The 12,419-nt window shown below is 44.4% G+C and overlaps 1 protein-coding gene across 7 annotated transcripts in view; it reads left to right on the top strand.

The window, feature by feature from the left end:
* The window catches only part of mcf2l2 (MCF.2 cell line derived transforming sequence-like 2), a 146,438-nt gene that overhangs the window by 11,249 nt on the left and 122,770 nt on the right, over positions 1–12,419 (top strand). The window lies entirely within an intron of this gene.

Raw genomic sequence — 12,419 nt, 5'->3', positions numbered from 1 at the left:
ATGACAACATACACGTGCAAGCCTCATTACAATAGCAGGAAGAGAGAAAAGACACTGTGTGTGTAACAGTTTCGCCCCTACCTGGGCTCGAACCAGGGACCCTCTGCACACATCAACAACTGACACCCTCGAAGCATCGTTACCTTGCTGAGCAAGGGAAACAACTACTTCAAGTTCTCAGAGCGAGTGACGTCACCGATTGAAACGCTATTAGCGCGCACACCGCTGACTAGCTAGCCATTTCAAACCGGTTACATGTGGTTATCTGACTCAGTGTGTGTGACCCTGGACCTCTTGACTACCAGCATGGTGCTGGTCAGAGCTCACATATACAGTACTAATCCTCACCATCCTTGTGTGTGTGTGTGTGTGTGTGTGTGTGTGTGTGTGTGTGTGTGTGTGTGTGTGTGTGTGTGTGTGTTTTCTGGGGGGAGGAGTGACTGGTAAGGGCTGGCCGGCTGATCAGGCTTCAGAACTGAATAGGTCATAGTTCAGGGAGGGCTGCAGAGGACGTGGAAAGGGGAAGTGTGATCTCCAGATCCAGACTTCTTATATGCCAGCATCTTGTTCCTGTTTTTCTGTTTTTAGAGCACAGGTCCCAATGGTAAAGGTCATACCTCCTTCTGCTGACAGAGCCACATGGTGATGTCATATGATGGAATTGACTCCTTGCCCTTAAGTTGAAAAACAAACAGTGCAAATGTTGTTATAATATGCTTGCAGGAGTTGATGCTTTTGTAGTCTTTCATGCTGTTTCATTAGCATAGTGGTTTAAAATAGAGACTGTCAATATAGTGATTCAAAATCATACTGTTGAACTGAACTAAGGATAGTTCTACTCACATGAAGTAATCGCTCCACCTCGACACCACTTGGGAATAGGAGTCTGGACGCTGCCATTCTCTCAGCTTGAGAGACCAACTATCTGAACATAGGCTGTGGAGACTTATCTCAAAGTCATCTAAAAAGAAAGGTGGGACATTTAATTTCTTTACATTATATGCAAAAAGTGGCGTATCACGTGATGTGATATGTGCGCTGTAAGGTATGTTTGAGCAGTGACAGAACAAGCGATCTTTGTGGACTGAGCTGTGGTCTATTGTTGAAGTGTATTGTTGGGGCATGCAGAGGTAAACACTAATGCTAAAAAAGGCCTATCATGTCAATAAACTGCTCCCTGAATAGACTAGTGTATTAATATTAGCTAGCGAGAGTAATGTATGTTTATCAGCCAGTGGAAAGGTAAGCTTTAAGATACAGACCTGTGTGTTATATCTCTTTTAAGACAGGAAGCACACTGGTTACAATTTCCTGTGTCAAACATCAAGGCTACAGTATCACACATATTGGTCTTTGCTTGGACACTAAAAGGACACATTTTGATGTAATGGTTGGTAACTCCTTTGCCTCTTCAGTTGTTACAGTATGCTGTGTAGTGTAAAAAAGTTTTATTGAAGTAGTAGGATTTCTCCTTATTTTTTGCAAATAGCAGTTCTACAAACTTAGCCCCCTAAATGTGAGGGGACACACAAACACATGCACACATAGACACACTCCAACACACACATCATTTGTATTGTTGTATTGTTTGTATATCGTTGTATTTTACATTTGTGTGACTGTCCTTGTCTATCAGTGTATTAGTGTTTTGTTGCTATTTTGTGTTTTTTTTGTGGACCCCCGGAAGAGTAGCTGCTGCTTCTGCAAAAGCTAATGAGGATCTGAATAAACAAATAAACAAACAGATAACTGCCATGCCCATGGGTGTAACTTAGATACAGTATGACTGACTATAACTGATCATATTCTTGTGTGTTTATTCTCATGTGATACATACCCTTGTCCACTGAGAGTGTCTTGGGAGGGAGGGGTGAGTTAGTGCTTCCGAGACAAGGCCAGGCCAGTGAATGAGCTACAGCCAGAAGGAGGAAAAGCGGTGGTGGGTTCCTGACGCACGGTGGCCACACAGCACAACGGCTGAATGTTGGGCAGGGTGGGGGAGGAAAGGGAAGCCCCCAGTGCCTCAGGACATTGCTGAGGAGATTGGTGTAAACTATGGCAGTCTCCTGAGCTCCACTGGTCACAAGACTTCAACTCAGACTGCTGGCGAGAGCCCTGACAGAACACATACACAACCCACCCACACACTCACAGAAACACACACATTAAGGATTCTGCTCTGCGCGGCTCTCCATACCACAGCTGGAGTCCTCAGGGCAGGACTGTCGGTCTGGTCCAGACAGGAAAACCTCACCATGGGCTCAGTTATGTGTAAGTGACTGGATTATCTACTTTAAACCTTCATGGACATTTTATGTGTGTTTGACACTCATACAGGTCTGGCTTCTATGGTTATTTTGCCTATGAGTGGTGTGAAACAGATGTGACGTATGCTAGTTGTGGTACTGGAGAAGCCTGCTCAGTAGATAGCAGTAGGTAGGGGCTGGTGATTGAGTGGTGTTTCCTTGTGACGTCTTGAGTAAGGAGTTCTGTGTGGTTACAGGCTGAAGACGTTTAGCAATGTGACCGAACAGAGAGGACGGTGATTGCCCTGTAAACACCTTGTGGGAACCTTGTTACGAATAGAGCTAGTAGTTGAAAATGCCCTATAAATTCACATTGGAATGTATGACAGACTTCTTTTTCAGTTTCCATTGCTTCTATGTTTCCATGTTGTGCTTCACAGTGATGGTGCATTTCACTTTTAGATTCTCACCTGAGTGTGAAGTCACCTGAGCTTAGATAGAGGTTAGCTAAGAAGGGTTTGTGATTATTCTCTGTTGCATGTGTCTGACAAAGAGAGGTAAGTGGAGGGAAGAGACCTAGGCAGAGGTCAGAGGCAGCAGCTCAGCAGCACCTCCCTGGACTGAAGAGAAATAATTGCGGTGGTAGAGGCTGGCAGGGGACCTGATGTGTGTGTACTGTATGCAGTATGTGTGTGTGTTAGAGTTGTGCTGCTCTGAGAGACCGGGCTATCAGATGCAAGGGGCTGTAAGACAAGAGTGTCCAGGGGACATGAATAGCAGACCGGGGGGGATTCAGGAGCTCTAAGCCTGGGAGGAGAGTGACGATCTGGTAGCCACTCAGAGTTCTGTCTGTCCCTGCTCCCTACTGTCTCCCTGAGCTGAAGTCTGGACTGACCTTGGCTATACTAGGCACTGAGTAGGAAGGAACTACACAGGCTGCTGTGCAGGAAAGCCACCTCTTGCACACAAACACACACACTCAGACTCTATATTAGAGATGACTGGTGCCAATATTTAGATGCTCTGCTGTGGTGGGATGATGGACGGCTCTCCGCAGTACCAGACCATCCCTTCGCAGTGTCCGGCGTGCGGGTGGCACACGAGTCAGCCAGAAGTATGTCCTCCCTCTCTTCCCTCTCACCCTCCTCCTCAGTTCCTCTCCCTCGCTCCATCCACCTGCCATTTGACGTTTTATTTTAGTCATTTAGTAGACACTCTTATCCTTAGTGCAATGCATTAATTTTAAGATAGCTAGAAGAGACAACCACATATCACAGTTGTAGTAAGAACATTTTACTTCAATAAAGTAGTTATCAGCGAAGTCAGTGCTATTAGGAAAAGACAAGTGGGGATCTGTCAGGTAGTTGATTGATGTAGATCTGCTAAGACCCTGCTATATGTTAATGCTTTGGTGAATTTTCATTAGTCTGCAGCTGCTATCTGTGGTGTGCCTTTCTTTCTAATATTAGACTGATGCATTTATGAATAGGCAGTTGTCACCTTCTCAGATAGGAAAGCAACCTGGCATACACTATCTGCCTGTCAAATGGCTTTCATTGTACAGGATAGAAAAGCTCCACATCACAACCACCTTTGAAAGAATACTGAGTAGAACATGTCTTATAACATGCAAGCATGCACCATTTTGATTGTTTCCTTCTGTGGAGAAGTGGCAATGACAGCAGAAAAAATAGCTCCAGGTTTTTATTCCAAAATCTGAATCTGCGTGTGTCTATGGTTGGATAAAGCTGTCCTGACTGACTGTTTTAAATGTGTGGAAAAAGACTTGCTGGCAGTATGCCTCAAAATTGAATGATGTCACAAAATAACATACCCAGAAGCCGTTGATAGCAGTTTATGTAAAACCTTACAAGGTCCCACAAACCCTCAGTGCCTGTCTTTTTATAGTGTGTGAGTGTGTGTGCGTGCGTGCGTGCATGTGTCTATGTATGTGCATGCGTGCATGCATGCTCAGCCTACTCACTCTGACACATAATGTGTAGACATGCACCCTCTCTTATGTGTGATTATCCTGAGAATGGAATGTACAGCATTTGTCAAACAGTCACTTCTCTATATGATGTACAGTTAGCTGCTGAGCCTTGAAAATGTATTCGAAAATTAATTCATTTGTTTTTTCCCCTAATCAATCTACACACAATACCCCATAATGACAAAGCAAACACTGGTTTTTGGAAATGTTTACTGAAATATCACATTTACATACGTATTCACACCCTTTACTCAGTACTTTGTTGAAGCACCTTTGGCAGAGATTACAGCATTGAGTCTTCTTGGGAATGACGCTACAAGCTTGGCACACCTGTAATTGGGGAGTTTGTCCCATTTTTCTCTGCAGATCCTTTCAAGCTCTGTGAGGTTGGATGGGGACCATTGCTGCACAGCTATTTTCAGGTCTCTCCAGAGATGTTCGATCGGGTTCAAGTCCGGGCTCTAGCTCGGCCACTCAAGGACATTCAGAGACTTGTCCCGAAGCCCCTTCTGCATTGTCTTGATTGTGTGCTTAGGGTTGCTGTCCTGTTGGAAGGTGAATCTTCATCCCAGTCTGAGGTCCTGAGCACTGGAGCAGGTTATTATCAAGGATCTCTCTGTACTTTTCTCTGTTCATCTTTCCCGCGATCCTGACTAGTGTCCCAGTCCCTCCCGCTGAAAAACATCCCCACAGCACGATGCTGCCATCACCATGCTTCACCGTACAGATGGTGCCAGGTTTCCTCCAGACGTGACGCTTGGCATTCAGGCCAAAGAGTTCAATCTTGATTTCATCAGACCAGAGAATCTTGTTTTTCATGGTCGGAGAGTCTTTAGGTGCCTTTTGGCAAACTCCAAGCGGGCTGTCATGTGCCTTTTACTGAGGAGTGGCTTCCGTCTGGCCACTCTACCATAAGGCCTGATTGGTGGTGTCACACCCTGATCTGTTTCACCTGTCTTGTGTTTGTATCCACCCCCCACCAGGTGTCTCCCATTTGTTCCCATTATTCCCTGTATATTTATCCCGGTGTCTTCTGTCTGTCGCCAGTTCGTCTTGTCAAGTCAACCAGCGTGTTCTTGATAGTCTCGGTTTTTCTAGTCCTCCTGGTTCTGACACTGTACCTGCCTGCCTGACCATTCAGCCTGCCCTGACCTCGAGCCTGCCTGCCACCCTGTACCTTCTGGACTCTGACCTGGTTTATGAACTTCTGACTGTCCTCGACCTGCCGCTTGCCTGCCCCTTGTTTTTCAATAAATATCAGAGACTCGAACCATCTGCCTCCGGTGTCTGCATCTGGGTCTCTCCCTGTGTTGTTATAGATGGAGTACTGCAGAGATGATTGTCCTTCTGGAAGGTTCTCCCATCTCCACAAAGGAACTCTAAAGCTCTGTCAGAGTGACCATTTGATTCTTGGTCACCTCCCTGACCAAGGCCCTTCTCCCCCGATTGCTCAGTTTGGCTGGGCGGCCAACTCTAGGAAGAGTCTTGGTGGTTCCAAACTCATTCCATTTCGAATGATGGAGGCCACTGTGTTCTAGGAGATTTTCAATGCTGCAGAAATGTTTTGGTACCCTTACCAAGATCTGTGCCTCGACACAATCCTGTCTCGGAGCTCTACGCACAATTCCTTCGACCTCATGGCTTGGTTTTTGCTCTGACATGCACTGTCAACTGTTGGACCTTATAGACAGGTTTGTGCCTTTCCAAATCATGTCCAATCAATTGAATTTAACACAGCTGGACTCCAATCAAGTTGTAGAAACATCTCAAGGATAATTAATGGAAACAGGATGCACCTGAGATCAATTTTGAGTCTCATAGCAAAGGGTCTGTATATTTATGTAAATAAGGTATTTCTGAATTTTTCTTTGTCATTATGGTGTATTGTGTGTAGATTGCTCAGGATTTTAACAAATTAAATCCATTTTAGAATATGGCTGTAACATAACAAAATGTGGAAAAAGTCAAGGGGTCTGAATACTTTCCGAATGCATTGTATGTGGATCTAAAGATTGAAATGTAATGAAATTGTTTAGGTACATTCAAGTGAGGATCTGTTTCCCTTTTTGTTGTTCCTGGACTGTCTGGATCCAAAGGTCTTTCTGCTAAAATTATATTTAGTCTGAACAAAGGGAAAGCCAACAGCAGTTTCTGTAACTGCCAGGGCGGAAATTCCAAGAAGTATTTGATTGTTAATAAGAGAATGGGGAATCCATCTTAATGTCCTGAATGTATGACTGAAACCATAATGACAGTCACATGACCTTGACATCTCTTCCTTAGATATCCTTTCAGCTCTTAACACCATAATGACGTCCATTAGTTCTCTTCCTCGGACAAGCGACCATATGAATGTTGGCATAACATGTTTGATCAAAGTCCCTATTTTCAGCCCTATCTTTCCATTAGGTTGGTTGGTATTCCCTCCACCTGAAGTCCAGATTATTACACAGCTGGGGCTCATTCAACTTTCAAAGGGCTCAAACACAACCAGACTCCCATTGTCTCCCAAAACCTTGCGCCTTGTAATCAAACCCTCATGACAACATACCTTTGGTTTGGTCTGGCCCCATGCCCGCCTCCCCCTTTGCCTCCCAGGAACATACTGTCAGGAACATACCTGCGAACATACATGGTTTTGTTTTCCTATGGTAGCTGTATATGTACAGTTGCCTTCCATATTATGACATCTCTTCAATCTAGTGTTGGTTTTGGAGGCAGTGTTGGCTTCGCTTTCATTTGATATTCACCACTAGGTGAGGTTTGTTATTGGGAGATAAATGGACCTTTCTGACACATCCTTTTATTGTTTTCTTGCACGGCTGCCCTTTTCCTGAGTGTCAATGGGAAAAGTGCTCTTTTGGACGTATCTGGAATTCCGAACCAAAATAACTGTTATATCCAAACTTCCCCTCCAACAATATTGAAGGAGGTTACATCAGCAGTGTTTGTAGATCTAGGACCTTGGCAATGCCATATTATTGTAAACTGTATGTACAGGTGACTTGATACCGGTACTCCTTGTATATAGTCTCGTTATTTTGTGTTACTATTTCCTGTTTTGTTTTTTGCAAATTTGTCTTACTTTTTAACTCTGCATTGTTTGGAAAGGGCTCATAAGTAAGCATTTCACGGTAAAGTCTACACCTGTTGTACTCTGCGCATGTGACAAATAACATTTCATTTGATGTATAAGTCAAATGGACTACAGGGAAGATTTCTGTATATAAACACAATCAATTCTACCAACTACATCATGTTAGGTAGTTTGAATACTCAATGGTAGAGAGTACTTAACACATATTGTATCAAAGATGATATTTGATGTTCTATTTGATGATGTTCTTAGAGAGAGAGAAATATTAGCGGTCTCGTATTCTCCCTGTGTTATTAGCTTACACCATTGTGTGTATGTCAGAATGAGCGTGGGGGCTTCTCGTCCCCCACTGGACCCATGGAGAGTGGTGGTGGAGAGATGCTTGGCCTAGTTCTTCCAAAAACACTACCTCACTCTGTTTTATGGGCTCCTGCTCCGCTCAGCATGGAGTGTTGGTCACAGCTTCTTATGTCCCATTAGTTAAGACAGAACTTTTGTTCTGGAGAGGCTGTTTCAACCACTATAAAATGACATTAAAATCACAAGGCTGGACTATTTTTATACAATACTTTGTGTGTGTAATTTGATTGGTCTTCTGTGTTAAATGTGGATTTTGAGAAACGTATTACTCCACATGGACACACCTGTATGTGTTTGCGTGCACGTGTGTGTCTCTGTGTGGGTGGAGGTCATGTAGCAGGGATCCAACTGGATAAGGAATATTATGGGATGCTCAGGCCTGGTTGGCTGATGTTAATGTTAGGGGAGCTCAAAAAACAGTGCTGTGGTCCCTGATGCTTTTTGTTGAATAGTCCTCTGCTTTAAGTTGCTCATTAGGAAGGCTCCCCATGTAACATTGATATTTTAGTCATTTAACAGATGCTCTTATCCAGAGCGACTTACAGGAGCAATTAGGGTTAAGTGCCCTGCTCAAGGACACATCGGCAGATATTTCACCTTGTCGGCTTGGTTATTCAAACTAGCGTACTTTCGGTTACTGGCCCAACGTTCTTAATCGCTAGGCTACCTGCCACCCTATCCAGCCTATTAACTGTCCTCTCCTGGAGGACAGGTTTTTGTTAAAGGGATGAACTTCTCACCCAGGGCTCAATTTGTCAACTAAGGGGTTCATATTCTACAAGGAAAGTGTGGAGAGAAAGTGTGATGAGTGTGTGGCATTTAGGCTATATGTGGTGGAGATTGTAGGTTTTGTTTTTCACACAAGTATCTAGAGTGTATCTGTGACTTGTGTCTTCCGTTTGGAAGAGAACAGTGGGAAATGTTGTCATCAACATTGATAGATAGCCTGCAGAGTTCTGTATTACTATCCAAGTCTGTACCCAAACAATTCGAGCTTCTACTTCTAAAAATTCACCTTTCCAGAAACAAGTCTCTCACTGTTGCTGCTTGCTATAGACCTCCCTCTGCCCCCAGCTGTGCCCTCGATACCATATGTGAATTGATTGCCCCACATCTATCTTCTGAGCTCGTGCTACTAGGTGACCTAAACTAGGACATGCTTAACACCCCGGCCATCCTACAATCTAAGCTTGATGCCCTCAATCTGACACAAATTATCAATGAACCTACCAGGTACAACTCCAAATCCGTAAACACGGGCACCCTCATAGATGTCATCCTAACTAACTCGCCCTCCAAATACACCTCTGCTGTTTTCAATCAAGATCTCAGCGATCACTGCCTCATTGCCTGCATCCGTAATGGGTCTGCGACCAAACGACCACCCCTCATCACTGTCAAACGCTCCCTAAAACACTTCAGCAAGCAGGCCTTTCTAATCGACCTGGCCGGGGTATCCTGGAATGACATTGACCTCATCCCGTCAGTAGATGATGCCTGGCTATTCTTTAAAAGTGCCTTCCTCACCGTCTTAAATAAGCATGCCCCATTCAAAAAATGTAGAACTAGGAATAGATATAGTCCTTGGTTCACTCCAGACCTGTATGCCCTTGACCAGCACAAAAACATCCTATGGCGTTCTGCATTTGCATCGAATAGGTCCCGTGGTATGCTGCTTTTCAGGGAAGTTAGTAAAGCTAAGGCTAACTTTTTCAAACAGAAATTTGCATCCTGTAGTACTAACTCAAAAAAGTTCTGGGACACTGTAACGCTTGTCTTCCTCCTCGTCTGAGGAGGAGCAAGGATCGAACCAAAGTGCATCGTAGTGTGAATACATATTGATTTATTTAAGAAAGACGAACACGAAGAACACTTGACAAAATACAAAATAACAAAACGACGTGAACAGACCTGAACTTGAGAACATAAAACATGAACGCACGAACAGGAAGGAACACACGAACGAAACGAAACAGTACTGTGTGGCGAACAAACACAGACACAGCAACAATCACCCACAAACAAACAGTGAGAACAGCCTACCTTAATATGGTTCTCAATCAGAGGAAACCTAAAACACCTGCCCCTGATTGAGAACCATAGCAGGCTAGTTGACAATGAACCCAACATAGAAACACATAACATAGAATGCCCACCCAGCTCACGTCCTGACCAACTAAACAATACAGAACAAAGGAAATAAGGTCAGGAACGTGACAGACACTGTAAAGTCCAAGGAGAATAAGAGCACCTTCTCCAAGCTGCCCACTGCTCTGAGGCTAGGAAACACTGTCACCACCGATAAATCCACTATAATTGAGAATTTCAATAAGCATTTCTCTACAGCTGGCCATGCTTTCCACCTGGCTACCCCTACCCCGGTCAACTGCCCTGCACCCTCCACAGCAACCCGCCAAAGCACCCACCATTTCTCCTTCACCCAAATCCAGATAGCTGATGTTCTGAAAGAGCTGCAAAATCTGGACCCCTACAAATCAGCCGGGCTAGACGATCTGGACCCTCTCTTTCTAAAATTATCTGCCGAAATTGTTGCAACCCCTATTACTAGCCTGTTCAACCTCTCTTTCGTATCGTCTGAGATTCCCAAAGATTGGAAAGCTGACGCGGTCATCCCCTTCTTCAAAGGGGGTGACACTCTAGACCCAAACTGCTACAGACCTATATCTATCTCTGTCTTTCCAAGGTCTTCGAAAGGCAAGTTAACAAACAAATTACCGACCATTTCGAGTCCCACCGTACCTTGTACGCTATGCAATCTGGTTTCAGAGCTGGTCATGGGTGCACCTCAGCCACGCTCAAGGTCCTAAACGACATCATAACCGCCATCGATAAGAGACATTACTGTGCAGCCGTATTCATCGACCTGGCCAAGGCTTTCGACTCTGTCAATCACCACATTCTTATTGGCAGACTCGCCTGGTTCACCACTTCTCTGATAGAGTTCAGTGTGTCAAATCGGAGGGCCTGTTGTCCGGACCTCTGGCATTCTCTATGGGGGTGCCACAGGGTTCAATCCTTGGGCCGAATCTCTTCTCTGTATACATCAATGATGTTGCTCTTGCTGCTGGTGATTCTCTGATACACCTCTACGCAGACGACACCATTCTGTATACTTCTGGCCCCTCTTTGGACACTGTGTTAATAACTAACCTCCAGACGAGCTTCAATGCCATACAACTCTCCTTCCGTGGCCTCCAACTGCTCTTAAACGCAAGTAAAATGAAATGCATGCTATTCAACCGATCACTGCCCGCACCTGCTCGCCCGTCCAGCATCACTACTCTGGACGACTCTGACTTAGAATACGTGGACAACTACAAATACCTAGGTGTCTGGTTAGATTGTAAACTCTCCTTCCAGACTCACATTAAGCATCTCCAATCCAAAATTAAATATCGAATTGGCTTCCTATATCGCAACAAAGCATCCTTCACTCATGCTGCCAAACATACCCTCGTAAAACTGACCATCCTACCAATCCTCGACTTCGGTGATGTCATCTATAAAATAGCCTCCAACACTCTACTCAACAAACTGGACGCAGTCTATCACAGTGCCATCCGTTTTGTCACTAAAGCCCCATACACTACCCACCATTGCGACCTGTACGCTCTCGTTGGTTGGCCCTTGCTTCATACTCGTCGCCAAACCAACAGGTTACAGGTTATCTACAAGTCTTTGCTAGGTAAAGCCCCGCCTTATCTCAGCTCACTGGTCACCATAGCAGCACCCACTCGTAGCACGCGCTCCAGCACTGGTCACCCCCAAAGCCAATTCCTCCTTTGGTCTTCTTTCCTTCCAGTTCTCTGCTGCCAATGACTGGAACGAACTGCAAAAATCTCTGAAGCTGGAGACTCATATCTTCCTCACTAGCTTTAAGCACCAGCTGTCAGAGCAGCTCACAGATCACTGCACCTGTACATAGCTCATCTGTAAACAGCCCATCTATCTATCTACCTCATCCCCATACTGTATTTATTTATTTATCTTGCTCCTTTGCACCCCAGTGTCTCTACTTGCACATTCATCTTCTGCACATCTACCATTTGTGTTTAATTGCTATATTGTAATTACTTCGCCACCGTGGCCTATTTATTGCCTTAACTCCCTTATCTTACCTCATTTGCACTCACTGTATGTAGACTTTTTGTTTTTCTTTTTCCTACTGTATTATTGACTGAATGTTTGTTTATTCCATGTGTAACTCTGTGTTGTTGTATGTGTCGAATTGCTATGCTTTATCTTGGCCAGGTCGCAGTTGCAAATGAGAACTTGTTCTCAACTAGCCTACCTGGTTAAATAAAGGTGAAATATATATATATATATATTTTAATTGCACTCTCCTTGCACTGAGCCACTCTCCTTGCACTCTCCTGAACAGTTGGCTGTCTCCTTATCCTGTCCTCAATAAGGGTCTCTTGTTACGTAACCCTGTAACACTGTGTGTGAGATCCATGGTGGCTCAGGCAGGTTGACAGGGCAGACACAGCAGCCCGTCTACCCGTTCAGACACAGCTACGATAAGCTGCTCTCGTTGGGTGGGGGGAGAAAGCTTGTTTACACAATCAATGGTGGGGTTTTAAGTATAAACCATGACATGGATTCAGATTGCATGGACATATGTTTTGTAAATGATATAATGTGTCCTCAAATTGTATATTAAATTAAGGGACATAAAACGTTTCATCGGATTTACAAAAGA

This window comes from Salvelinus fontinalis, chromosome 14, assembly GCF_029448725.1.
Source record: "Salvelinus fontinalis isolate EN_2023a chromosome 14, ASM2944872v1, whole genome shotgun sequence".
Classification (NCBI taxonomy): Eukaryota; Metazoa; Chordata; class Actinopteri; order Salmoniformes; family Salmonidae; genus Salvelinus; species Salvelinus fontinalis.
Note: the sequence above shows the minus strand (reverse complement) of the source record. Positions and strands in the feature narration are given on the sequence as shown.